Source organism: Scyliorhinus torazame, chromosome 6 (assembly GCF_047496885.1).
Source record: "Scyliorhinus torazame isolate Kashiwa2021f chromosome 6, sScyTor2.1, whole genome shotgun sequence".
NCBI classification, from domain to species: Eukaryota; Metazoa; Chordata; class Chondrichthyes; order Carcharhiniformes; family Scyliorhinidae; genus Scyliorhinus; species Scyliorhinus torazame.
In genome coordinates, this window is record NC_092712.1 from 19,581,786 (window position 1) to 19,608,352 (window position 26,567).

Here is a 26,567-nt window from a genome sequence, read left to right on the forward strand (position 1 = left end):
ACCTCAGTCAACCCTTCAGAAACTGTTTGGAGGATGTGCTTCCATTGCAACCGCAAATGGCGCAACCAGTCCCGACCCAACAGGCTGGGCCCATGGCCACGCACCACGATAAGTGGGAAACGCCCCTCCTGGCATCCATAAATAACAGGGGTCATTGTAGTTCCTACAATGTCCAGTGGTTCCCCCGTGTAGGTGGCCAACCTGGCCTGTGAGTCGGTTAATGTAAGGGTCTGTGTACCCTGCTTGATGCGGTCGAATGTCCTCTGGGCGATCACGGAGACCGCTGCGCCAGTATCCAACTCCATCTCAAGCGGGTGGCCATTGACCCGTACTGTCACCTTAATGGGGGCCACACGGGGAGCTGCCACACAATGCAGCGGCAGGCAGTCATCCTCCGTCTCCACGTCCTCAGGAGTAGTCGCCGCAGGTTCATCCACATGGAAGGTACGGCCCCTGGGCTAGTCCCAGGTACGGCCCCTGGGCTGGTCCCAGTTTCGGCCGGAACGACGGCGCCTCTGGCGGCCCCAGGACCACCGTCCGCAACGGGGTCGGCGCCTACAAGTCTGACACGGACATGGCTCCTCATCCATTGGTTCTGGAGAAGGCTCCCTTCGGGGAGGAATGTCCGACGGCCACTGGCGTCGGTCCGGACGTTGCCTCGCCCAAGGTACCGCAGGAGTGCGGGGGGACGTTTTCGGACAGAAGGGGTTGCGCCCCAAAGCATGCACTTCCATTCCCTGTAGCTCCTGCACTCCTCATTCTGCGCTCTCTCGGGACAATACTATTTGAATGGCCTGTTGAAAAGTCAATGTTGGCTCAGCTAACAACTTTCTCTGGGTGGCCGCATTGTTAATACCGCAAACCAAACGGTAGCGTAACATTTCTGACAAGGTCTCACCATAGTCACAGTACTCCGCAATCCTGCGTAGCCTGGATAGAAAATCGGCAAGGGATTCTCCAGTGGTATTAAACTGGTAACGCTGGACTATCGTGGACGGGGTTGGGTTAAAATGTTGCCCCACTATATTCACAAGTTCATCAAACTTTTTGGTGTCCGGTGCAGCTGGGTACGTAAGGCTCCTAATCACCCCAAACGTATGCGGGCCGCAGGCGGTGAGCAATATGACCACCCGGCGCTCGTTTTCGGTGATATTGTTTCCCCGGAAATAATAACGCATCCGTTGTGTGTACTGGTTCCAGCTTTCCAGCGCAGCATCAAAAACATCTAAACGTCCGTACAGAGGCATGGTGTAATAGAAAACAACTTGCAACCTGTATCCAACAAAAATCCAGGGAGGTGGCTTCAGCAGTGTAGACAGCTATTCACTTTAACCCTCGACGCCAGTTTTGTGAGGGCCACGAAGAATCCAGCACGAGTTTTAAGGATACAAAGTAATAACATTTATTTACAATAACATATATATATATTTAACAGCAGCAGCAACTTCCCTTGCTGCATACTCCTTCCTGCTGTTTCCAAACTGGCCAGCTTTATTTATACTTGGAGTTTACTAATGGTTTCTCCGCCCCCATCATTGGGGAAGCTCATACTCCCACAGGATTGTGGGATTGTCATTAGTCCCCAGCCAATGGTAAGCAGGCAGGTTATAACACTCCTTAAATGGAAGACTGCTTATTTTTAAATTGTGCCTCTCAATCTAGATTTCCCCACGAGGGGACACATTCACTCAGCATCTACCCTGTCACCTTCTGCCACTTATCTTGAATCTATGTCCCCTGGTCCTAGAATTCTCCACCAAGGGAAACAATTTTATCCTGTCCACCCCATTGCCTCCCCTCATAATTTTGTACACCTCAATTAAGTCACTCCTCAGCCTTCTTCGTTCCAAGGAAAATAACTCCAACCTATCCAATCTCTACTCATAGCAACACTTTTCTAGTCCTGGCAACATTTCTGTAAACCTCCTCTGCTCTCTCTCCAGAGCAATAACGTCCTTCCTGTGACATGGTGACCAGAACTGCACACAATACTCCAGTTGTGGCCTCACCAGTGTTTTGTACAATTCCAACATTCTATCCGTACTTCTATATTCTATACCTCTGCCAATAAAGGAGAGCATTCCATATGCTTTCTTAACAACTTTGTCCACTTGAACTGCTACCTTTTGGGACCTGTGTACCTGTACGCCAAGATCTCTCACTTCACCTACCTCTCTTCATATGTTCCCATTTATTGTGTACTCCCTACAACTGTCCGACCTCCCTAAATGCATGACCTCACACTTCTCGGTGTTAAATCCCGGCTGCCACTTTATCGCCCATTCCACCAATCCATCTATATCGTTTTGGACATTATAGCTATCCCCTACACTGTGCACCACTCGGACAATCTTTGTCATCTGCAGATTTCCCAATCATGCTCCCCACATTCACGTCCAAATCATTAATATATAACACAAACAATAAGGGTCCCAACACCGAACCCTATTGAACACCACTTGAAAATTTCCAATTGCAAGGGCAGCCATCGACCATTACCCTTTGTTTCCTGGTACTAAGCCAACTTTTTATCCAGTTTGCCACATTGCCCTGTATCCGATGGGCATTTCACTTATTGTGGGCAAAATCTTGGAAAGGTTTAGGAGAGATAGGATGTATAATCACCTGGAAAGGAATAATTTGATTAGAGATAGTCAACACGGTTTTGTGAAGGGTACGTCGTGCCTCACAAACCTTATTGAGTTCTTTGAGAAGGTGACCAAACAGGTGGATGAGGGTAAAGCAGTTGATGTGGTGTATATGGATTTCAGTAAAGCGTTTGATAAGGTTCCCCACGGTCGGCTACTGCAGAAAATATGGAGGCATGGGATTCAGGGTGATTTAGCAGTTTGGATCAGAAATTGGCTAGCTGGAAGAAGACAAAGGGTGGTGGTTGATGGGAAATGTTCAGACTGGAGTCCAGTTACTAGTGGTGTACCACAACAGGAAGACAGAGTACAAGGCTAATGGTAAGATTCTTGGCAGTGTGCATGAGCAGAGAGACCTCGGTGTCCATGTACATAGATCCCTGAAAGTTGCCACCCAGGTTGAGAGGGTTGTTAAGAAGGCGTACAGTGTGTTAGCTTTTATTGGTAGAGGGATTGAGTTTCGGAGCCATGAGGTCATGTTGCAGCTGTACAACACTCTGGTGCGGCCGCATTTGGAGTATTGCGTGCAATTCTGGTCGCCGCATTATAGGAAGGATGTGGAAGCATTGGAAAGGGTGCAGAGGAGATTTACCAGAACATTGCCTGGAATGGAGGGAAGATCTTATGAGGAAAGGCTGAGGGACTTGAGGCTGTTTTCATTAGAGAGAAGAAGGTTAAGAGGTGACTTAATTGAGACATACAAGATGATCAGAGGATTGGGTAGGGTGGACAGTGAGAGCCTTTTTCCTCCGATGGTGATGTCTAGCACGAGGGGACATAGCTTTAAATTGAGGGGAGATAGATATAAGACAGATGTCAGAGGTAGGTTCTTTACTCAGAGAGTAGTAAGGGCGTGGAATGCCCTGCCTGCAACAGTAGTGGACTCGCCAACACGAAGGACATTCAAATGGTCATTGGATAGACATATGGACGATAAGAGAATAGTGTAGATGGGCTTTAAAGTGGTTTCACAGGTCGGCGCAACATCGAGGGCCGAAGGGCCTGTACTGCGCTGTAATGTTCTATGCTCTATGTTTTATGTTCACTTTCTTGACCACTCTGCCATGTGGCAGATGTTTTCTTGACCACCAATCTGAAAATGATCCATAGAAAGTTTATGGTGCAGAAAGAGGCCATTCAATCCATCATGTCTGGGCCAGCCAAAAAAGAAACTAGCTGCCCATTTTAATTCCATTTTTCCAATACCTGGTCCCTACTCTTGCAGGTTACAGCACTTCAGATACAGATATAGATTCCTTTTAAATAAGTTGTGTGTTTCAGCCGCAATCACATATTTAGGCAGTGAACTCCAGATTCCGACAGTAATCTGGATAAAAGTGTTTTTCCTCATGTCCCCTCTAATCTTTCTACCAATCATCTTGAACCTCTGTCCCCTGTTGATTAACCCCTCAGCTAGGGGGAAACAAGTCTGATCTGTTTATCCTGTCAAGGCCCCTCATCATTTAGGTCACCCCTCAGTCTTCTCTGTTCTCAGGAAAACAACCCTAGCCTTTCCAATCTCTCCCCATAGCTGCAATTTTCCAGCCCCTGCAACATTCTTGTAAATCTCCATGCTCTCTCCAGAGCAATTATGTCCTTTCTGTAATGTGGTGACCAGAACTGTACTCAAAACTCCAGCTGTGGCGCAACCAGAGACTTCCAAAGTTCCAGCATTACAATTACATCCCTGCTTTTGTATTCAAACAAAATGCCCAAGGAAGGAAAACATTCCATATGTTTTCTTGACCACCTTGTCCACCTGTCCTGCCACCTTCAAGGACCTGTGGACATGCACTCCAAAGTCACTCAGTTTCTCATCCCCTCTCAATATCTTCCCATTTACTGAGTATTCTCTTGTTTTGTTAGCCCTCCCCAATCTCGATACAATTCTAACAGGACTAGACAGTGTAGATGCAGGAAGGATGTTCCCGCTGGCGCGTGTGTCCAGATCCAGGGATCACCATCTAAGGATATGGGGTAGACCATTTGGGACAGAGATGAGGAGAAATTTCTTCACACAAAGAGTGGTGAGTATGTGGAATTCACTACCTCAGGAAGTAGTTGAGGCCAAATCATTGTCTGTTGTCTATATTAATGATTTAGATATAGTTCTTGGGGCAAAGGGGATCAAATGATATGAAAGGAAGGCGAAGCAGGCTTGAAGGACCCAATGGCCTCCTCCTGCACCCATTTTCTATGTTTCTATGGAGGTGCATTACCTCATTACCTTACCTCATATGGAATTCCATTTGCCACTTCTCTGTCCACGCAACCAAATCATTGATATCAGTCAACAGCTACCCTCTTTACATGGCTAATGTTTGTGTTATCTACAAATATCCCAATCACGCCACCCACGTTTAAGTCAAAGTCATTAAAATATACAACAAACAGCAAGAGCTCCAACACTGGGGCTGGTTTAGCACACTGGGTTAAATCGCTGGCTTTTAAAGCAGACCAAGGCAGGCCAGCAGCACAGTTCAATTCCTATACCAGCCTCCCCAAACAGGTGCCGGAATGTGGCGACTAGGGGCTTTTCACAGTAACTTCATTGAAGCCTACTCGTGACAATAAGTGATTTTCATTTTCATTTCACTCAGCCCTGTGGAATACCACTGGAAACTTTTCCAGTCTCAAAAAACATCCATCAACCCTTGCCCTTTGTTTTCTGTCATTGAGCTAATTTTGGATCCAACCCACCACCTTTCCCTGTATCCCATGAGATATCACTGTCCTGACCAGTCTGCCTTGTGGGACCTTGCTAAATGCCTTACTGAAATCCATGTAGACGCCATCCACTGCATGACCCTCATCAATCCTCCTTGTTATTTCCTCAAAACAAAAATCAGTTTTTCTCATTTTTCTCTTTCCGATGAGTTAGCCAATAATTGTATTGCCCCAAACACCATGAGTTCCTATCTTGTGTAGAAACCTTTCATGCAGCATCTTATTGGATGTCTTTTGGAAATCCAAATACAATACATGTACTGATCCCCTTTTATACACTCTGCTTGCTACATCTTCAAAGAACTCCGATAAATCTGTCAAATGTCACAAAACCGTATTGACTACCAGATTGCACGGGCAGCACGGTAGCATTGTGGATAGCACAATTGCTTCACAGCTCTAGGGTCCCAGGTTCGATTCCGGCTTGGGTCACTGTCTGTGCGGAGTCTGCATATCCTCCCCGTGTGTGCGTGGGTTTCCTCCGGGTGCTCCGGTTTCCTCCCACAGTCCAAAGATGTGCAGGTTAGGTGGATCGGCCATGATAAATTGCCCTTAGTGTCCAAAATTGCCCTTAGTGTTGGGTTGGGTGGGGTTACTGGGTTATGGGGATAGGGTGGAGGTGTTAACCTTGGGTAGGGTGCTCTTTCCAAGAGCTGGTGCAGACTCGATGGGCCAAATGGCCTCCTTCTGCACTGTAAATTCTATGATTCTATGATTGCATTACAAATAATAAAAAAATGATTCTCCAGTAACTTCATTGCAGTGTTAATGTAAGCCTAGTTGTGAAACTAATAAAGATTATTATTATTAAAATGCATTGATAAAGCAGATTTAATAATGAATTCTAACATTTTTCCAATGGCAGATGTTAGGCTAACTTGCCTATAATTTATTGTTTACAGTATGCCCCCTTTCTTGAATAAACGTTTTTACATTTGTGATTTTCGGATATGTTGGGACCTTTCTGGAATCAAGGGAATTTTGGAAGATTATAACCAGTGCATCCACTATAACTGCAGCCACTGTAATTAAGGCCCAAGGAAAATTGTCAGCCTTTCATTGTGTTAGTTTTCCTAGTATTTTTAGTCTAGTGATAGTAATTGTTCTACTCACTTCTGGCTCTTAATTTATCGACTATTCTTGGTGTGGTTTTTGTGTCTTCTCTGAAGACATATTCAAAATACTTGTTCAAAGTCTCTGTCATTCCTTTGTTTTTCGATAATAATTTCCCAATCTCATTCTATAAGAGACCACTGCTCTTTGCCTTTGGAGACACTTGTCGAAGCTTTTTACAGTCTTTTTATATTTCTTGCTAATTTACTTTTATACTCTATTGTAGGGGCTAGTTTAGCACAGTGGGCTACACAGCTGGCTTGTAATGCAGAACAAGGCCAGCAGCACGGGTTCAATTCCCGTACCGGCCTCCCTGAACAAGTGCCAGAATATGGCGACTAGGGGCTTTTCACAATAACTTCATTGAAGTCTACTTGTGACAATAAGCAATTATTATTAATTGCCCTTTAGTAATCCTGTGCTGGTTTCTAAAATTTCCCCAACCTTTCCACCTACCACAGACTAATCTTTGCAGCATTGTGTGACTTTCCTTTCAATTTGATATTATCCTTAACTTCCTTGGTTAGCTATGGATTGTACATCCTTCTCATCGAAGGATTGTCCATCCTTCTCATGGGCAGCTCGGTAGCACAGTGGTTAGCACTGTTGCTTCACAGCTCCAGGGTCCCAGGTTTGATTCCCGGCTGGGGTCACTGTCTGTGCGGAATCTGCACGTTCTCCCTGTGTCTGTGTGGGTTTCCCCCGGCTGCTCCGGTTTCCTCCCACAGGTCCCAAAAGAGGTGCTGTTAAGTAACATCTAATGGGGATGCGAAAATATCAGCCATGATTGAATGGCGGAGCAGACTCGATGGGCCAAGTGGCCTAATTCTGCTCCTATGTCTTATGGTCTTATAGTAGTTTGGACATTCTGAATTCTCCCTCGGTGTACCTGAACAGGTGCCAGAATACGGCGACTAGGGGCTTTTCACAGTAACTTCATTGCAGTATTAGTGTAAGCCTACTTGTGATAATAAAGATTATTATTACACTTAGATAAGAGTCTACCAGCACAGACCAGTTGGGCCGAATGACTAGTTTCTGTGCTATAGATTCTATGTAAAGTATCAGCTGTCATGTTTAACCAATTTACTGGAGTTCTTTGAAGGACTCATATGTTCTGTGGATAAAGGGGAACCAATGGATGTACTATACTTAGACTTCCAGAAGGCATTTGATAAGGTGCTACCTCAAAGGTTATTGCGTAAAATAAAAGCTCAAGCTGTAGGGAGTAATATATTGGTATGGATTGGCCAGCTAATAGGAAAGAGTTGGTATAAATGGGTCTTTTCCTGGTCCCAGCATGTGGTGAGTGGTGTGCTAAAGGGATCAGTGCTGGGGCCTCAACTATTTACAATTCATATCAATGATTTGGATCAAGGTACTGAAGATATGGTTGCTAAATTTGCTGATGAAACAAAGATAGGTAGGAAAGTAAATTGCGAAGAGGACGTAAGGAGACTATAAAGGGACATGGATATGTTAAAGGCATGTGGTTAAACCCATAGAATTCCTACAATGCAGAAGGAGGCCATTCAGTCCATCGCGTCTGCACTGACCCTTTGAAAGAGTGCTCTACCTAGGCCCTCTCCTCCGCACGATCCCTCTAACCCCACCTAACCTGCACATCTTTGGTCTGTGGGAGGAAATCAACCAGAGGAAACCCAGGCAGACACTGGGGGAAGGTACAAATTCCACACATACAGTCACCTAGGCTGGAATCGAACCCCGGTCTTCAGGGCTGTGAGGCAGCTGTGCTATCTGCTCTGCCACTGTGTTGCCCATTTAAATAAGCGGGCAAAAGTCTTGCAAATAGAGCATAATGTGGACAAATGTGACATTTTCCATTTTGACAGGAAAAATAAAATATATGGTGGGAGATTGCAGATCTCTGAGGTGCAGAGGGATCTAGGTGTCCTGATGCATGAATCACAAAAGGCTAGTATACAAGAAATTACAATAATATTTAGGAAAGCTAATGAAATGTAATCATTTATTGTGAGGGGAATGTACAGCAGGTTGGTGAGACCACATCAGGAATCTTGTACCTAAGGAAAGGTGTAAATGCGTTAGAAGCAGTTCAGAGAAGGTTTACCAGACGAACACCAGGAATGAACAGTTTGTCTTATGAGGAAAGGTTGGAAAGGTTAAGTTCGTATCTATTAGTGTTTGGAAGAGTAAGAGGCAACTTGATCAAAACCTTCAAGGGCAGCACGGTAGCATTGTGGATAGCACAATTGCTTCACAGCTCCAGGGTCCCAGGTTCGATTCCGGCTTGGGTCACTGTCTGTGCGGAGTCTGCACACGGGTTTCCTCCGGGTGCTCCGGTTTCCTCCCACAGTCCAAAGATGTGCAGGTTAGGTGGTTTGGCCATGATAAATTGCCCTTAGTGTACAAAATTGCCCTTAGTGTTGGGTGGGGTTACTGGGTTATGGGGATAGGGTGGAGGTGTTGACCTTGGGTAGGGTGCTCTTTCCAAGAGCCGGTGCAGACTCGATGGGCCGAATGGCCTCCTTCTGCACTGTAAATTCTATGATACTCTATGATAATCCTGAGGGGTTTTGACATGGTGAGTGTGGAGAGGATGTTTCATCTTGTCAGAGAATCTAGAACTGGGGGCCACTCATTTAAGGCAAGAGATGAGGAGAATATTTTCTCTCAAATAGTTGTGAGTCCCTGAAACTCTATTACCCAAAAGGCAATGGAAGCAGAGCCTTTGAATATTTTAAAGGCAGAGGTGGAGAGATTCTTGATTAAAAAGGGGGTTAGCAGGAATGTGGGGATGAGCCACAATCCTATGGAATGGCAGAACAGTTTGAGGGGCTGAATGGCTTCCTCCTTTCCCTACTTGTTCATATGCCCAACTCATTATTTTGTCTGTTCAACAATTTCTGCTCCAACTAAAATTTCAGAATGGCTCAGAACCGTAATGGCAGATTGCTAAGGAATTTTAGAACTTGAGAGGGTGTGAAAAAGTCAAATAAAACAAAATAATAAATTAAATTGGTGCATAATTAAGGTTTTTCAAAGCTCCTCCATCAACACCTTGCTATGCAAATGAGCAGCTGCCATACAAAAATAAACGTCAGCATTTTGCTTTGTGCCACGCATTTAACGCAAAATAAAATAAGATATATTTTTTAAAAGGTTTTTAAAAATGAAAATTCCGCCAGTCAAAAAATACCGGTCGCTTTGGTGGTTGTCCCCTCCCCTTTGAAAACGTTGCCTTTAAGACTGAGGGAGGAAGAGCGAGGCGGGCGGGCTGTGATTGACAGTAGCCGACGACCAATCGATGGTGAGACGCAGCCGGGAAGTAGCCAATTAGCGCGGGGCGAGGGCGGGACTTAGTGCCAGTGGCAGCAAGATGGCGGCGGGCCAGAGAGTAATGGAAGTAAGTGAGGGAGAGAGGGCGAGCAGGAGGAGAGAGAGGGAGAGGGAGAGGGAGAGGGAGAGGGAAGGAAAGGAAAGGAAAGGAAAGGAAGGAAGGAATGAGGAGAGGGATGAGGAATGAGGAAAGAGAGAGGGAGGTGGAATGAGGAGAGAGAGAGGGAGGTGGAATGAGGAGAGAGAGAGGGAGGTGGAATGAGGAGAGAACGAGGAGGGGGAGGAATGAGGAGGGGAGGAATGAGGAGAGGGGGAGGAATGAGGAGAGAGGGAGGAGGGGAGGAATGAGGAGAGAGGGAGGAGGGGAGGAATGAGGAGGGGAGGAATGAGGAGAGAGGGAGGAGGGGAGGAATGAGGAGAGAGGGAGGAGGGGAGGAATGAGGAGAGAGGGAGGAGGGGAGGAATGAGGAGAGAGGGAGGAGGGGAGGAATGAGGAGAGAGGGAGGAGGGGAGGAATGAGGACAGAGGGAGGAGGGGAGGAATGAGGACAGAGGGAGGAGGGGAGGAAGGAGGACAGAGGGAGGAGGGGAGGAATGAGGAGGGGAGGAATGAGGAGAGGGGGAGGAATGAGGAGAGGGGGAGGAATGAGGAGGGGAGGAATGAGGAGAGAGGGAGGAGGGGAGGAATGAGGAGGGGAGGAATGAGGAGAGAGGGATGAGGGGAGGAATGAGGAGAGAGGGAGGAGGGGAGGAACGAGGAGAGAGGGAGGAGGGGAGGAACGAGGAGAGAGGGAGAGAGGAACGAGGAGAGGGGGTGAGGAACGAGGAGAGGGGGTGAGGAACGAGGAGAGGGGGTGAGGAACGAGGAGAGGGGGAAGGAATGAGGAGAGGGAATGATGAGGAATGAATGAGGAGGGGGGGAGAAATGAGGAGAGGGAATGATGAAGGATGGGTGAGGAGGGGGAGGGATGGGTGAGGAGGGGGAGGGATGGGGGGGAGGGATGGGGGGGAGGGATGAGTGAGGAGGGGGAGGGATGGAGAGGAGTGGCACTGCCCGCTGGCACCCAGCTGGGCATGGGGGCATTATCCCTGGTATTCTGCTGGGCATGCCCACAATGTCAGGGTTACTGGTCTCTATGCTTGGTTGAGTGCCAGGGTTACTGCTTTGCCCCAGCCATTCGGCTGAGTGTCTGGGAGTGAGTTCCCAGCTGTTATTTCCTGCTTGTGAGGCAGGAATGTGGATATTGTTGAAATGCACAGTGTGAATGTAGTTAGATCATTTTGGTGAGGGATTGGGGGGGTTTCTATAATGATCTCCCACATTTTGTTTACTCAATGGCAAGGCCAAGATATATTGATTATCTCTTGCCTACCTTCCTATTAAGGGAGTATCTTGCTAGGCCATTTCGGAGGGCAGATAAGTGTCAACCACATTGCTGTGGATCTGGAGTCACATGTAGGCTAGACTGGCAAATAATCTGATTTGTTCTTCCCCAACTTTTAGCTTGCTTTAAGCAACAATCTAGTAGTCATGTCAATGTCACTGATCCTGGTCTTTGAATCTTGGTTTAATTTAACTTACATTCCCAAGCTGACATGGTGGGTTTTGAATTTTAGTCTCTGGATCGTTGGTCTAAGCTCTACTCGTCCAGTAATATAACCACTGTGCTATCATTCCTGGTGCTTCATCAGAGACTGTCTCAAAGCCCACCCACCTGCTTTAACATGCTGTCACTAGCATTGTCAAACCTCTATGTGGGACATAGATAAGCTGCAGCACTGGGCTGAGAAGTGGCAAATGGAGTTTAATGCAGAAACGTGTGAGGTGATTCATTTTGGAAGGAATAACAGGAAGACAGAGCACTGGGCTAATGGGAAGATTCTTGGCAGTGTGGATGAGCAGAGAGATCTCGGTGTCCATGTACATAGATCCCTGAAAGTTGCCACCCAGGTTGAGAGGGTTGTTAAGAAGGCGTACGGTGTGTTCGCTTTTATTGGTAGAGGGATTGAGTTTCGGAGCCATGAGGTCATGTTGCAAAACTCTGGTGCAGCCGCATTTGGAGTATTGCTGCAATTCTGGTCGCCGCATTATCGGAAGGATGTGGAAGCATTGGAAAGGGTGCAGAGGAGATTTACCAGAATGTTGCCTGGTATGGAGGGAAGATCTTATGAGGAAAGGCTGAGGGTCTTGAGGCTGTTTTCGTTAGAGAGAAGAAGGTTAAGAGGTGACTTAATTGAGGCATACAAAATGATCAGAGGATTGGGTAGGGTGGACAGTGAGAGCCTTTTTCCTCGGATGGTGATGTCTAGCATGAGGGGTCATAGCTTTAAATTGAGGGAAGATAGATATAGGACAGATGTCAGAGGTAGGTTCTTTACTCGGAGAATAGTAAGGGCGTGGAATGCCCTGCCTGCAACAGTAGTGGACTCGCCAACACTAAGGGCATTCAAATGGTCATTGGATAGACATATGGACGATAAGGGAATAGTGTAGATGGGCTTTAGAGTGGTTTCACAGGTCGGCGCAACATCGAGGGCTGAAGGGCCTGTACTGCGCTGTAATGTTCTATGTTCTGTGTGTGTCCCGAGGTCACCAGGAATTAAAGATGAATCTCCTGGATGCTGTTGTGAGCAGCTCTGATGAAAGATCACAGGGACATTAATAACAATTGTTTATTTTTCTCTATTTAAACTTGTAGAGATATTGGAGCGAACAGGTTGTTTGATGATTTCTTGTATTATTTGTTCATGGGATGTGGACATTGCTGACCGGGCCAGCATTTCTTGCCATTTCGGAGGGCATCCAAGAGTCAACGACAATGCTGTGGATCTGGAGTCGCATGGAGGCCAGACTAGATGGGGATTTTGTGTGGGTGGCACAGTGGTTAGCACTGCTGTCTCACAGCGCCGGGGATCTGGGTAGTGGTTAGCACTGCTGTCTCACAGCGCCGGGGATCTGGGTTCAATTCTGGACCTGGGTGACTGCCTGTGTGGAGTTTGCATGTCCTCCCCATGTCTGCCCCTCTCAAAGATGTGCAGGTAGGGTGGGGAGTGGACCTAGGTAGGGAGCTCTTTCGGAGGGTTGGCCTCCTCTGCGCTGTAAGCATTCTATGGATAAAGGACATTAGTGAACCAGATGTGTTTTTATGACGATGATCATTAGACTTTTACTTCCAAATATTTCTGGGTTTCAAATTTCACTATCTAGTCCAGTGAAAGACCACTGCACAGCGCCTCCCAACAAATGTTTTAAAAATAAATTCAATGATGGGATGTGGGTGTTACTGGCTAGACTGGCATTTATTGCCAATCCTCAATTGCCCTTGAAATGAGTGACTTGCAACCCATTTCGGAGCGCATTTATGAATCAACCACATTGCTGTGGATCTGAAGTCACATGTAGATCAAATAATCATAGATTATCATAGAATTTACAGTGCAGAAGGAGGCCAATCGGCCCATGGAGTCTGCACCGGCTCTTGGAAAGAGCACCCTACCCAAGGTCAACACCTCCACCCGATCCCCATAACCCAGTAACCCCATCCAACACTAAGGGCAATTTTGGACACTAAGGGCAATTTAGCATGGCCAATCCACCTAACCTGCACATCTTTGGACTGTGGGAGGAAACCGGAGCACCCGGAGGAAACCCACGCACACACAGGGAGAATGTGCAGCCTCCGCACAGACAGTGACCCAAACCAGAATCAAACCTGGCACCCTGGAGCTGTGAAGCAATTGTGCTATCCAAATAAGGACGGAAGATTTCCTTCCCTAAAGGACTTTGGTGAACCAGATGGATTTTTACAACAAATCAACAATGGTTTTGTGGTCATCATAAGACTTCTATTCCAGATTTTAATTCGATTCAAATTTCACCATCTGCCGTGATGGGATTTGAACCCCGTTCTCCAGAGCATTAACTTGGATCTCTGGATTACTCGTGCAGTGACAATACCACTATTTCACTGTCTCTCCATCATATATAACGTGCATTTGCAATTGGAGACTGTGGTCATGTGAAGAAAATTCAGGGAATATGTCTAACCATAATTAGAAAGTGAAATTTTCCTCCTGATCTAAATGGGTTTATGAATTAGTTTCAACATGGCAAGTGGACGTTGAATTAAGCAGCTTTATGGTCTCATCCATTTTATGTACATGATGTGGGTGCTGGCAGTACCACCATCAATTGACCTCATCTATTTGCTCTTAAGGAAGGACAGGATTGGCAGCTAAACGTTCCAGGATTTAGATGTTTCAGGCGGGATAGAGGGGGATGTAAAAGGGGAGGCGGAGTTGCGCTACTGGTTAGGGAGAATATCACAGCTGTACTATGGGAGGACACCTCAGAGGGCAGCGAGGCTATATGGGTAGAGATCAGGAATAAGAAGGGTGCAGTCACAATGTTGGAGGTTTACTACAGGCTTCCCAACAGCCAGCGGGAGATAGAGGAGCAGATAGGTAGACAGATTTTGGAAACGAGTAAAAACAACAGGGTTGTTGATTGGGAAACTTCAACTTCCCCAATATTGACTGGGACTCACTTAGTGCTAGGGGCTTGGATGGGGCAGAGTTTGGAAGGAGCGTCCAGGAGGGCTTCTTAAAACAATATGTGGACAGTCCAACTCGGGAAGGGGCTGTACTGGACCTGGTATTGGGGAATGAGCCCGGCCAGGTGGTAAAAGTTTCAGTAGGGGAGCATTTCGGGAACAGTGACCACTATTCAGTAAGTTTTAAAGTGCTGGTGGACAAGGATAAGAGTGGTTCTAGGGTGAATGTGCTAAATTGGGGAAAGGCTAATTATAACAATATTAGGCGGGAACTGAAGAACCTAGATTGGGGGCGGATGTTTGAGGGTAAATCAACATCTGACTTGTGGGAGGCTTTCAAATGTCAGTTGAAAGGAATTCAGGACCGGCATGTTCCTGTGAGGAAGAAGGATAAATACGGCAAATTTCGGGAACCTTGGATAACGAGAGAGATATTGTAGGCCTCGTCAAAAAGAAAAAGGAGGCATGTGTCAGGACTAGAAGGCTGGGAACAGACAAAGCCTGTGTGGAATATAAGGAAAGTAGGAAGGAACTTAAGCAAGGAGTCAGGAGGGCTAGAAGGGGTCACGAAAAGTAATTGGCAAATAGGGTTAAGGAAAATCCCAAGGCTTTTTACACGTACATAAAAAGCAAGAGGGTAGCCGGGGAAAGGGTTGGCCCACTGAAGGACGGGAGGGAATCTATGTGTGGAGCCAGAGGAAATGGGCGAGGTACTAAATGAACACTTTGCATCAGTATTCACCAAAGAGAAGGAATTGGTGGATGTTGAGTATGGAGAAGGGTGTGTAGATAGCCTGGGTCACATTGAGATCCAAAAAGACAAGGGCCAAAATTCTCCGATATCGGCGGAAAGCCGCCGATCGGCGCAAAAAACGGCGCAATCCGACTTGCGTCACGTCGGAAAAATGGGTCGAAAGTCTCCGGCCCGAAATGGGCTAGCAGCGACGTAACAGGATCCGCGCTTGCGCAGTGGTTCACGCCGTGCAGCGTCAGACGCGCCGCACGGCGTGACGGCTCATAAGGCCACGCTGCTCCCCCCCACCTGACCTGAACACCCGACCGCAACACCCGACTGGATGGCTGGCCGCCGCTCAGCCCGGAGGTTCGAGTCACGGGATGTGGAGGCGCTCCTGGACGCGGTGGAGCAGAGGAGGGACGCCCTGTATCCCGGGCACGGCCGCAGAGTTGCCCCACGTCACAGCCGGCGTCTGTGGAGGGAAGTGGCAGAGGCCGTCACTGCTGCGGCCCTGACACCACGGACAGGCACCCAGTGCCACAAGAAGGTGAACGACCTCGTCAGAGCAGGCAGGGTGAGCCTCCCCATATCCCCCCTCCCCCATATCCCCCCTCCCCCATATCCCCCATATCCCCCTCCCCCATATCCCCCCTCCCCCATATCCCCCCTCCCCATATCCCCCCTCCCCATATCCCCCCTCCCCATATCCCCCCTCCCCATATCCCCCCTCCCCATATCCCCCCTCCCCATATCCCCCCTCCCCATATCCCCCCTCCCCATATCCCCCCTCCCCATATCCCCCCTCCTCATATCCCCCCTCCTCATATCCCCCCTCCTCATATCCCCCCTCCTCATATCCCCCCTCCCCATATCCCCCCTCCCCATATCCCCCCTCCCCATATCCCCCCTCCCCATATCCCCCCTCCCCATATCCCCCCTCCCCATATCCCCCCTCCCCATATCCCCCCTCCCCCATATCCCCCCTCCCCCATATCCCCCCTCCCCCATATCCCCCCTCCCCCATATCCCCCCTCCCCCATATCCCCCCTCCCCAGATCCCCCCTCCCCAGATCCCCCCTCCCCCATATCCCCCCTCCCCCATATCCCCCCTCCCCCATATCCCCCTCCCCCATATCCCCCTCCCCCATATCCCCCTCCCCCATATCCCCCCTCCCCCATATCCCCCCTCCCCCATATCCCCCCTCCCCCATATCCCCCCTCCCCCATATCCCCCCTCCCCCATATCCCCCCTCCCCCATATCCCCCCTCCCCCATATCCCCCCTCCCCCATATCCCCCCTCCCCATATCCCCCCTCCCCCATATCCCCCCTCCCCCATATCCCCCCTCCCCCATATCCCCCCTCCCCCATATCCCCCCTCCCCCATAACCCCCCTCCCCCATAACCCCCTCCCCCATACCCCCCCTCCCCCATACCCCCCCTCCCCCATACCCCCCCTCCCCCATATCCCCCCTCCCCCATATCCCCCCTCCCCCATATCCCCCCTCCCCCATATCCCCCCTCCCCCATATCCCCCCTCCCCCATATCCCCCCTCCCCATATCCCCCTCCCCCATATCCCCCCTCCCCATATCCCCCCTCCCCATATCCCCCCTCCCCCATATCCCCCTCCCCCATATCCCCCCTCCCCCATATCCCCCCTCCCCATATCCCCCCTCCCCATATCCCCCCTCCCCATATCCCCCCTCCCCCATATCCCCCCTCCCCCATATCCCCCCTCCCCCATATCCCCCTCCCCCATATCCCCCCTCCCCCATATCCCCCCTCCCCCATATCCCCCCTCCCCCATATCCCCCCTCCCCCATATCCCCCCTCCCCCATATCCCCCTCCCCCATATCCCCCCTCCCCCATATCCCCCCTCCCCCATATCCCCCCTCCCCCTCCCCCATATCCCCCCTCCCCCATATCCCCCCTCCCCCATATCCCCCCTCCCCCATATCCCCCCTCCCCCATAAACCCCCTCCCCCATAAACCCCCTCCCCATAAACCCCCTCCCCCATATCCCCCCTCCCCCATATCCCCCCTCCCCCATATCCCCCCTCCCCCATATCCCCCCTCCCCCATATCCCCCCTCCCCCATATCCCCCCTCCCCCATATACCCCCCTCCCCCATATACCCCCCTCCCCCATATACCCCCCTCCCCCATATACCCCCCTCCCCCATATACCCCCCTCCCCCATATACCCCCCTCCCCCATATACCCCCCTCCCCCATATACCCCCCTCCCCCATATACCCCCCTCCCCCATATACCCCCCTCCCCCATATACCCCCCTCCCCCATATACCCCCCTCCCCCATATACCCCCCTCCCCCATATACCCCCCTCCCCATATACCCCCCTCCCCCATATACCCCCCTCCCCCATATACCCCCCTCCCCCATATACCCCCCTCCCCCATATACCCCCCTCCCCCATATACCCCCCTCCCCCATATACCCCCCTCCCCCATATATCCCCCCTCCCCCATATATCCCCCATATCCCCAAGTGAATCCAGCCCTAACCTTAACCTCTGCAATGCACGCGCAACCAATGGCGTGCATTCATATACCTGCCTAACAGTGTTGCCTTTTACCCCTGCCACCCCCCCCCCCCCCCCCCCCCACAGGATAAGCGCGCACACAACAATAGGGAGCATGTGAGGACTGGAGGAGGCCCCGCTGATGAGAGGCCACTGACCGAACACGAGGAAAGGGCCCTGGAACTGGCTGGTGGACCTGAGGACCGGGAGGTTGCTGATGCAGAGGTCGGGGGCGCAGTAGCAAGTGAGCCACCGACAGCCTGTCCCCATATCCCCCCTCCCCTATATCCCCTTCCCCCATAACACCTGATCACTGCCTGATGTCTAACCATGCATGCTTCATTGTGTATCGCAGGACCAAACGTCCAGGCACCCATCCCCGCAGATGCCGACCGCCCGCAGGATGCCCCTCGGAGGCCACGGGAGACGGAGAGACATGAACCCTCCAGCATGCGACGCCCGCAGGATGCCCCTTGCACACCACGGGAGACGGAGAGACCCGCACCCTCCAGCATGCGACGCCCGCAGGATGCCCCTCGGACTCAAAGTGCCATGGACTCAGAGTGGGACGAAGAACACGACACAACGCCACTGCTGTCACCAACACCCTCCACCATCGCAGAAACACTCACCTCGGTTGGGCACTTTAGTGATGAGGCGTCTGGTACACTCACTGGTGCGCACAACTCAGCCGTCCCGGTACAGCAGGTGGAGGTAGGAGCAGCAGAGGGGCCGGGCGGTCGGAGGGCAGCCCAGCCCAAGCGAACATCTGCCGCCCAGATGGATCCCGGGTTCCTGGAGTTACCACACCCACACATAGATCCGATGCAACCACCGACCCGGAGACGAGCGAAGAGGGTGATGGGCGGCTTGCGGCGGCTGCAGTCGCAGGTGGAGGAGTCCACCCGCGTCCAGGAGCTGGGAGTGGTGCAGGTCATGCGTGCCACCCAGGCTGACACCGCACGGGTGGCTTCCGCGGTGGAGGCAATGGGTGCGACGGTGTCAGACATGGGGAACGGTTTGCGAGGCCTGGGGCTTTCCGTGCAGGCAGCGTCTGTGGCCCAGGAAATGGCCTCCCTCTCACAGGAGGCCATGAGCCAGTGCCAGCGCCAGATGGCAGAGGCGCTCAACGCCATAGCCCAGTCTCTGCAGGCCATGGCCCAGTCTCTGCAGGCCATCGCTGAGGGCATCGGCGCCAGTGGCCATGTGCGAGCCGGCGTCGCACTGTCACAGACAGGGTTGGCCAACCCCCTGGGCTCCATGGCTGCAAACCTGCAGACCCCTGTCGATACCAGCACGGGCCTCCAGGACTGGCAGCGCCAGATGTTGGGGGGGCGTCGGATGGCCAGTCCGTTCGCATCCCCCACCCATGTAGAGGCCTGGGGGCCATCGGGCACCCCGAGGGAGGAGGAGGTGGTGTGGTCCGTCCCGGCTCCCCCTGTAGGGGCGGTCCCGGTACACTGCGACACCTCGGACCCCCCCCCCTTCCGTCCCAGGTGCATCGGGTGGGCAACGGGCAGGACAGGCTGGCAGCTCGCCATCCCAGTCGCCCGGGCCGCAGCCTGGCCCATCTAGGCCAGGACGCCCCAGGAAACGGCCGCCAAAGGGATCCAGTGTCAGAGGGCAGGAATCACAGGAGTCCACCTCCAGTTCTGCTGTACCGTCTGGGGAACCACGTAGACGTAGTCAAAGGGCCCGTAAGGCCAAACAATTAGACACTGAGTAAGTTGGCACGGGTGCAGGGCACAGATGAGTTTTAGGGGCTAGGGCACGTGCATGAACTCCTTTGGTTATTAAAGTCAATGTTACACCTACAGAAGCTGCCTTTGTGCTCTGTCCAAAGCGTGCGGGGGTGTCATGTACGTTGAGCGCAAGTGTGTGTGTGAGGGGTGGTCTTACCTCAGCCCCAGGTGAGTCTGCCCCCTTCCCCCTGGGCCGCCATCAACATCCCCCGGGCAGAGGACGGGACCGTGCGCTGCAGTGTCACAGCCGCATGCAGGGATGGTCCGGGTGGATGGTGGTACTGTGGCCATGGGTCAGACATAGTCCAACGATGTAGAGCCAGGAGCTCACCGCAGGGCGGGTTGTCATCATCCTCCATGGCCTGCAATAGACACGCGTCCACCCGCAACTGTGTGAGCCTGGCCCGTTGTGCCCCAGGTGGATCGGCAATGGCGGGGGGGGGGGGGGGGGGGGTGGTGTGCATGCGGGTGGGGAGGGTGGGGTTGGGGAGGGGGGTGAGGGTGCTGGATGGGTGGGGGGTGTGGGTGGTCGGCTGTTGCCATGGTGTGCGGTCTGTGGCCATACTACCCGATTCCCACGCCCATCTAGTCAGTGAAGCGGGCGTCTATCAGTCTGTCCCGTGCCCGCTGGGCCAGCCGGTAACGGTGGACAGCCACCCGCCTGTGTCTACCCTGTCTGCCCTGACCATTACCCCCATCCCCCTCATCTGGGAGGACTGCGCCTCTTCCTGCTGCTCCTCCACTCCGCCCTCCTCTGCCTGCGGCACATCGCCCCTCTGCTGGGCTATGTTGTGCAGGACGCAGCACACCACAATGATGCGGCCGACCCTATCTGACCGATACTGGAGGGCGCCCCCAGAGAGGTCCAGGCACCTGAAACGCATCTTCAGCACGCCAAAGCACCTCTCTATCACTCCCCTTGTCACTACATGGGCATCATTGTAGCGGTTCTCCGCCTCATTGCGTGGCCTCCGTATAGGCGTCATCAGCCACGATCGCCATGGGTAGCCCCTGTCGCCCAGCAACCAGCCCCTCAGCCGGCGATGGCGTCCCTCGTACATGCCGGGGATGGATGACCGCGACAACACGTATGAGTCGTGTACACTGCCTGGGTAACGGGCGCAGACGTGCAGTATCATCATGCGGTGGTCGCAGACCACCTGTATGTTCATCAAATAGGTCCCCTTCCTATTGGTGAACACGGCCCTGTTATCTGCAGGTGGCCGCACGGCGACGTGCATCCCATCGATCGCGCCCTGGACCATGGGGAACCCGGCCACGGCAGAGAAGCCCACGGCCCGGGCATCTTGGCTGGCCCGGTCCACGGGGAAGCGGATGTAGCGGTGCGCCATGGCATATAGGGCATCTGTCACTGCCCGGATGCACCGATGTCTGCGATATGCCGGACAGGTCCCCACTCGGTGCCTGGAATGACCCCGTTGCATAAAAGTTCAGGGCCACCGTAACCTTGACGGACACGGGGAGAGGGTGTCCCCCGCCAGTGCCACGCGGTGACAGGTGTGCCAGCAGGTGGCAGATGTGTGCCACGGTTTCCCGCCTCATCCGGAGTCTCCTCCTGCATTCCCGGTCCGTAAGGTCCTGGTATGACTGCCGGGGCCGGTACACACGGGGCGCCCTCGGGTGCCTCCGTTGCCGTGGGGCCGCGACGTCCTCCTCCCCCTCCTCGTCCTGTCGGTCAGGTGTCCCTCCAGCCTGGGCGGCTGCCGCCTGTCCCTCTGCGGCAGCCTGCGCCGCCTCTCTGGCACGCTCCTCCTCCTCCTCCTCATCCAGGGCAACATAGACATGAGCGGCTGCCGCCACGGCGGCCAACATCGCTGGATGATCGGAAAAAAAGACGGCCTGGTGGGGGGGGGAGGGGAACGACGACATGTCATCATTGCCCATATCCCCTCCCCCCCCCCAGCCAGGTGGCATGGACCGCATGGGTCCAACTGTTGGAGGCTGGCACCTGGCCAGGTGGACCAACTCACTTGCCCTCGCATCCCCCTCCCCGGCACGGACCCCCCATCCCCCTCCCCGGCACGGACCCCCCCAACCTCCACCCTGGCACGGACCCCCCCCCAACCTCCACCCCGGCACGGACCCCCCATTCCCCTCCCCGGCACGGACCCCCCCCAACCTCCACCCCGGCACGGATCCCCCTCCCCGGCACGGACCCCCCCCCCCCCCCCCAACCTCCACCCCGGCACGGACCCCCCCATCCCCCTCCCCGGCACGGACCCCCCTCCAACCTCCACCCCGGCACGGACCCCCCCCCCCCCCCCCAACCTCCAGCCCGGCACGGACCCCCCCCTCCCAACCTCCACCCCGGCACGGAACCCCCATCCCACTCCCCGGCACGGACCCCCCCCCCTAACCACCACCCCGGCACGGACCCCCCATCCCCCTCCCCGGCACGGACCCCCCTCCACCCCGGCACGGACCCCCCATCCCCCTCCCCGGCACGGACCCCCCCCCTCCCCAACCTCCATCCCGGCACGGACCCCCCATCCCCCTCCCCGGCACGGACCCCCCCAACCTCCACCCCGGCACGGACCCCCCCATCCCCCTCCCCGGCACGGACCCCCCCCCCAACCTCCACCCCGGCACGGATCCCCCATCCCCCTCCCCGGCACGACCCCCCCCCCCCCAACCTCCACCCCGGCACGGACCCCCCCATCCCCCTCCCCGGCACGGACCCCCCCCCCCCCCCCCCCCAACCTCCACCCCGGCACGGACCCCCCATCCCCCTCCCCGGCACGGACCCCCCCCCATCCCCCTCCCCGGCACGGACCCCCCCCAACCTCCACCCCGGCACGGACCCCCAACCTCCACCCTGGCACGGACCCCCTCCTGGCACTCCCCCGGAGCCCAGCCTACTCTAACCACCCCCCCCCCCCCCCCCGCCGCACACACACACACACACAACCCGAGACACACCTCTCCTCACGCATTCAGACTGCGGCCACGCCATCGCCTGTCCAGAGCCAACCCCCCAGGCCGTCACTCACCTCCATGCTGGTCGGCGTGAGCCTGGAGCACCGGGTCACGCCGATGAAAAGGAGGTTTAATTTACGTCGACGTGAACGGTCATCACGTCGACGGGACTTCGGCCCATCCGGAAGGGAGAATATCGGCAGGCCGAAAATTGGCTGCCTTGCGCAGACCCGTGACATTCTCCGACGGCAGCGGCGACATTAACGCCCCGCCGACTTTTCTCCCTTCGGAGACTTCGGCAACCGGCGGGGGCGGGATTCACGGCGGCCAACGGCCATTCTCCGACCCTCTGGGGGGTCGGAGAATGACGCCCAAGGTGTTGGGCGTCTTGAAAAATATTAAGGTAGATAAGTCCCCAGGGCTGGATGGGAACTACCCCAGAATACTGAAGGAGGCTAGAGAGGAAATTGCTGAGGCCTTGACAGAAATCTTTGGATCCTCACTGTCTTCAGGTGATGTCGCGGAGGACTGGAGAATAGCCAATGTTGTTCCTCTGTTTAAGAAGGGTAGCAAGGATAATCGAGGGAACTACAGGCCGGTGAGCCTTACGTCAGTGGTAGGGAAATTACTGGAGAGAATTCTTCGAGACAGGATCTACTCCCATTTGGAAGCAAATGCACGTATTGGTGAGAGGCAGCATGGTTTTGTGAAGGGGAGGTCGTGTCTCACTAACTTGATAGAGTTTTTTGAGGAGGTCACAAAGATGATTGATGCAGGTAGGGCAGTGGATGTTGTCTATATGGACTTCAGTAAGGCCTTTGACAAGGTCCCTCATGGTAGATTGGTACAAAAGGTGAAGTCACATGGGATCAGGGGTGAGCTGGCAAGGTGGATATAGAACTGGCCAGGTGATAGAAGGCAGAGAGTAGCAATGGAAGGGTGCTTTTTTGATTGGAGGGCTGTGATTAGTGGTGTTCCGCAGGGAACCTTTGCTGTTTGTAGTATACATAAATGATTTGGAGGAAAATTTAACTGGCCTGATTAGCAAGTTTGCAGACGACACAAAGGTTGGTGGAATTGCGGATAGTGATGAGGACTGTCAGAGGATACAGAAGTATTTAGATCGTTTGGAGACTCGGGTGGAGAGCTGGCAGATGGAGTTTAATCCGGACAAATGTGAGGTAATGCATTTCGGAAGATCTAATGCAGGTAGGGAATATACAGTGAATGGTAGAACCCTCAAGAGTATTGAAAGTCAGTGAGATCTAGGTGTACAGGTCCACAGGTCACTGAAAGGGGCAACACAGGTGGAGAAGGTAGTCAAGAAGGCATACGGCATACTTGCCTTCATTGGCCGGGGCAGTGAGAATAAGAATTGGCAAGTCATGTTGCAGCTGTATAGAACCTTAGTTAGGCCACACTTGGAGTATAGTGTTCAATTCTGGTCGCCACACTACCAGAAGGATATGGAGGCTTTAGAGAGGGTGCAGAAGTGATTTACCAGAATGTTGCCTGGTATGGAGGGCATTAGCTATGAGGAGCGGTTGAATAAACTCGGTTTGTTCTCACTGGAACAGCGGAAGTTGAGGGGCGACTTGATAGAGGTCTACAAAATTGTGAGGGGCATAGACAGAATGGATTGTCAGAGGCTTTTCCCCAGGGTAGAGGGGTCAATTACTGGGGGACATAGGTTTAAGGTGCGAGGGGCAAGGTTTAGAGGCGATGTACATAGAGGATAGTGGGTGCCTGGAACTCGCTGCCAGAGGAGGTGGTGGAAGCAGGGACGATAGTGACATTTAAGGGGCATCTTGACAAATACATGAATAGGATGGGAATAGAGGGATACGGACCCAGGAAGTGTAGAAGATTTTAGTTTAGACGGGCAGCATGGTCGGCACGGGCTTGGAGGGTCGAAGGGCCTGTTCCTGTGCTGTACTTTTCTTTGTTCTTTCTTAACAGAGTGGCTTGCTAGTCCGTCTTAGACAGCAGGTAAAAGAAGCAACCACACTTCTGGGTGTGTTTTGACGCATAGGCTAAGCTATGCAAGAATTTGGATTTTTGTTGGATTTGTTTGTTTATTGTCACGTGTACCGAGGTACAGTGAAAAGTGTTTTCTGCGAGCAGCTCAACAGATCATTTAGTACATGAAAATAAAATAAAATAAACAGAAAATACATAATAGGGCAACACAAGGTCACAATGTAAATACATAGACACCGGCCTTCGGGTGAAGCATACAGGAGTGTAGTATTAATCAGGTCAGTCCATAAGAGGGTCGTTTAGGAGTCTGGTAACAGCGGGGAAGAAGCTGTTTTTGAGTCTGTCAGTGCGTGTTCTCAGACTTTTGTATCCCCTGCCCGATGGAAGAAGTTGGAAACGTGAGTAAGCTGGGTGGGACGGGTCTTTGATTATGTTGCCCGCTTTCCCTAGGCAGCGGGAGGTGTGGTCAGAGTCAATGGATGGGAGGCAGGTTCGAGAGATGGAATATTGTATTGTGTGCTGAGAACGAAAGGGGGGAATAAACTCAGCTCGTCCATGACTCTGCCTCTGGTATCTGCCGTTTGCTTTCAAAGGGGGTTGCACCATTTCTTTGTGCCTGATGCAGTGGTTCTTGGAGGTTTCTCCTGGAACTCGGGAGGGACATCAAAGGCATGAATTCATCAAGCACAGTCAGCATGGATTTGTTAGGAACAGATCGCGTCTGGCTAACTTAATTGAATTTTATTTTGAGGTTTGTGAGAACTGTGCATTTGATGTAGTCCACATCAAATCTAGATTTTTAGCAAGGCTTTTGACAATGTCCCACATAGCAGATTGGTTGGAAAAGTAAAATCCACAGCATCAAATGGAAAGTGGCAAGTTGGACCCAGAATTGATCAATGGCAGAAAGCAAAGAGTGGTCATCAGGTACTGGAAAGAATGTTTCCAGTGGCAGAACCCAGGGCTTTTAGAATTAAATAATGAGTCATAATGTTTTCCGGACTGTTTTTTAGAGGAGCACATTTAATGCTAACCAGAGAGCACGTTCTGTTAGATCTGGTAATTTGCAGTGAGACAGGGTTAATTAATTACCTCACAATGAAAGTGCCCCTAGGTATCAGTGATCATAATATGATTTGAATTTCACATTCAGTTTGAGGAAGAGAGGAGTGGATCTATGACTAGTATTTTAAACATAAATAAGTGAAAGCATGAAGACGGAGCTGGCTAAAGTGACCTGAAAAATTAGGTGAAGGGATAGATCAGTCGAGATGCAGTGGCAGACATTTAAGGATATATTTCAGAATACTCAAAGAATACATTCCAGTGAGAAATAAAGACTCTAGAAGGATGTATCATCAATGGCTAACTAAAGAAGCTAAAAATAATATCAAATTGAAAGAAAAAGTGTATAATTCCACAAAAATGGGTGGCAGGTTGGAAGATTGTACAAGGAATGACTAAAAGATTAATACAAAGGAAGAAATTAAAGTACGTGAGAAAGCTAGTTAGAAATATAGAAACGTATTCAGGGTTTCTACAGGTATTTAAAAAGGAAAAGAGTAAGCAAACAGAGCGTTGCTCCACTAGAGAGTGAGAATGTACCGCACAAACTTTCCATCCTCCCATTGATTCTGTCTCAGGAAGGCAGACAGCATTGTCAGAGATCCCTCACACCCAGGCTTTGCCCTCTTCCATCAGGCAGAAGGTACAGGAGTCTGAAGACCCGCACATCCAGACATAGGAACAGCTTCTTCCCCACAGCTACAAGACTCCTCAGCGACTCCCCCTCGGACTGATCTGTTCCCTGTAAGAACACTATTCACGACGCTCTATGCTGCTCTTGTTCCGCACTGTAACCAATCACTAATTGTTGACGTACCATTTGTCCGTGTACTCTGTCGATTATTCTTTTGTCTACTATGTACGTACTGTAAGTTCCTTTGGCCGCAGAAAAATAAATATCAATCAATCAAATTGAAACCCACACAACCCAAAAAGATGTGCAGGGTAGATGAATTGACCACGCTAAATTGCCCCTTAATTGTAAATAAAAAAATTGGATACTCCAAATTTATATTAAGAATCAGTGAGGAGAAGGATAATAGATTTCACAAGGGTATGGCTTGGAGAAATGGGCAGACACATGGAAGATCATGGGATCTCTATAATGCAGAAGGAGGCCATTCAGCCCATCGCCACTCCGAAAGAGCACCCTAACGTCAGCCCACTCCCCACCCTTTCCCAGTAACCCCACCTAACCGTTGG

At 51.9% G+C, this 26,567-nt stretch overlaps 1 protein-coding gene across 2 annotated transcripts in view; it reads left to right on the forward strand.

Annotated features, from left to right (window-relative positions):
- The first annotated feature begins 9,697 nt into the window (after positions 1 to 9,697).
- fbxl6 (F-box and leucine-rich repeat protein 6) overlaps positions 9,698 to 26,567 on the forward strand; it is a 71,032-nt gene continuing 54,162 nt past the window's right edge. Inside the window, exon 1 of one of the 2 annotated variants that reach the window (XM_072507996.1) lies at positions 9,698 to 9,780. The gene's annotated coding sequence lies outside the window, so the exon portion shown is untranslated. Of the gene's footprint in view, positions 9,781 to 9,821; positions 9,877 to 26,567 lie in introns of those variants that run through there. The other variant, XM_072507995.1, reaches the window with a different exon arrangement.